General features: G+C 32.1%; 1 pseudogene; it reads left to right on the top strand.

The window, feature by feature from the left end:
- Positions 1 to 1,418: 1,418 nt before the first annotated feature.
- Positions 1,419 to 1,748, top strand: LOC131825952 (large ribosomal subunit protein eL33-like; annotated as a pseudogene).
- The last annotated feature ends 993 nt before the right edge of the window (positions 1,749 to 2,741 follow it).

The following is a 2,741-nucleotide window of genomic DNA, read 5'->3' as shown; positions in this document are numbered from 1 at the left end:
TTTGTTTAGTATTCCGAATAATACATATAATTTACAGTGTTATCCTGAGATAACGAGGAAATGTTATTTCAAATAACAGCTTACTTAGTAAACACAGGTTCCAGTGGAGATACTACCCAGCTATCATGAGACACCATACATTCATTTTAGGTAAGCCCATATCTATAACTCATGTCCCAAGAAAACTATGAATATTGTTGTGAATTGGCTGACATTCTGCTCAAATAAGATTTCTCTAGCAGCTACAAAAATGCAAAAGAATTAATTGCCTTAAAAATGATTTATTGCATTGATAAAAATTACATTTTACTTGAAGGGAAACCAGGAAAAAAACTCCTAATGGCTACTAGCAAGGTATAATCGAAATATGTTTGAAATAATTATAATGTAAATCATTAAAAATATGTCCACTTTCATCAAAAGTGAGGTTATACAAAGATATTACTTACACATATCAATATTCACTTGAATTTTTAAAACTTTATTTTTTTTAATTTAATTTTTTCTCTCCCATGAAGAATGAGGTACACCTAAATGTCTGAAACACTTTATTTCAACAATTAACTTTGAAATTTAGGTAGCTGGATTATTGGTTCCTCTATTATTTAAAAAAATGCATTAATTATCAAATCTGTATTTACTATTTTTTTCCTGCATATCCAGGTTTTTTATTAAATTGTAAGACCTCAAAATACATCAGTTAGTTATTTATCTATTTGCTTTTGAGGTACCTGTTACCAATATGATTAAACATGAAAACATATTCTATATACAAAATAGATATATGTATATGTGTGTATATATATGTGTGTGCAGATTCCAAAATAAATATACACTAAATACAGTGGTTATAATAATCACAATGAATACAGATATTCTTCTATCTACATATCTACCCTAGAGCAATGTTCAGTGGAGTATTGTAGAAATGAGAAATAAGACATAACTCCTTTCATTATTAACTTATATCTCCTCATCACTGTTTAAGTAAATCCTTTTTTCTGCCCACTCTGTAATATGGGTATGGTAGAGGGCTTTGAATATAGTAAAACTAAGCTAGCCATCAGAAGGGAAAACAAAAAGTTGAATATTTTCAGAAAACATACTCTGTTAATTAAGGCATGAATTTAAATAAATGTTTTCATAGTTTATAGTTTATAGTATTAAATACATTAAAAATATAAAATTACTTTAAATTCCCCCCAAAGAGTAAAGCTTTATTTCTTCCCTTTAAGCTTTTTAGCTATATCAGTTTTATTTATTTCATAGGAAAATCAAAATTAATTCTAAGTTTTTTTAATTTACCACTTAGATATATGTCACCACTAAATAAATATATTTCAAAGAAATATAGAAAATCACTGCTTCTCTTTCCTCCATCTTGGAGCCTATCAAGACCTGCTGGGAACAAGACAAATATGTCTAGAAGACTGTGGTCCAAGGCCACATATGCTGGCTACAAGTAGGGTCTCTGGAACCAGAGGGAGCACATAGCTCTTAAAATTGAAGGTGTTTATGCTTGAGATGAAACTGAATTCTATCTAGGCAAGAGATATGCTTATGTATACAAAGCAAAGAACAACACAGTGACTCCTGGAGGCAAACCAAAGAAAACCAGAGTACTTTGAGGAACAGTAACTCACTCTCGTGGAAATAGTGGCATGGTTCTTGCCAAATACTGAAGCAATTTTCCTGCTAAAACCACTGGCCAGAGGATCCATGTGATGCTGTACTCATCAAGGATTTAAACTTACTGAAAAGTAAATAAATGTGTACATTAAAAAAGAAATACAGAAAAAGAATAAGGAACTTAATTATAATGAGTAAAGAATATAATAAACACAAAAATATCAGTTTTCTTAAGCACACATACACATGTACACACACGCACAAAACCAAATGACAATCCAATGTCCTTCTTTGTATGACTGCTAGCTAAAGATCTCCCTCACATCAAGGAAGAAAGTTAATTTTATTTCATAGTACTTCTAGCAAGAGGTGAAAAGTGAATTAGGTAATCCACATCTGCTCTCTTAGATGGCCTCTTCTCTCCATTCCATCAACTTGACTATTCCTGTATCTGCCATCCCGTGCTCACATCTCTCATCATCATCCACGATATTCAGTGTAAAGATTAAAATGTATTTTCCATACGAGAACATCCCTTGCACATCAGTATCTATCTGCTCTGCATGTATCTCTTCCTTATAGAGTGATAGGCAGCCAAGACAGAGGAAAGTTCAAGTCTTTTTAACTACAAATCTTGCCTTAGGCTTTCAACATTATAGAAGGAGCACAATAGAATGGCTAAATACCACCTCCAACATGCTCCAATCTCTAATTGAATCATAGGCAAATAAACAGGCTCTCTTAATTGATAATAGTTATGAGAAAATCATTTCAAAGATTTGAAAATTGTTGATACAATTTTTAAGTCTCTTCACTGGCAAAATAAAATAGATCATTCATTCAACTACTGCAAAGCAGGTGTTCTCAAGCTAAGCCAGCTTGACTAGACAGAGCAATCAAGAAAAATCATAGTAGGGAAAGAGGAGAGAGAGATAAAGACATGGGTTGCAGAACGTAAACTAAGTGGTTTAGAATGCTGTAAACCGTTCAAGGGATTTTGACTTTTAATCTGTGAAGAGAAACCAATGAAGCATTTTGAATGGACAGATTTAACATAATGTGACACATTTTAATAGAGGAGAGGCAAGAGAGACAAATTAGGATGCTGTCAC

This window comes from Mustela lutreola, chromosome 2 (assembly GCF_030435805.1).
Source record: "Mustela lutreola isolate mMusLut2 chromosome 2, mMusLut2.pri, whole genome shotgun sequence".
Taxonomy (NCBI): Eukaryota; Metazoa; Chordata; class Mammalia; order Carnivora; family Mustelidae; genus Mustela; species Mustela lutreola.
This window is presented reverse-complemented; position numbering and strand designations above follow the sequence as displayed.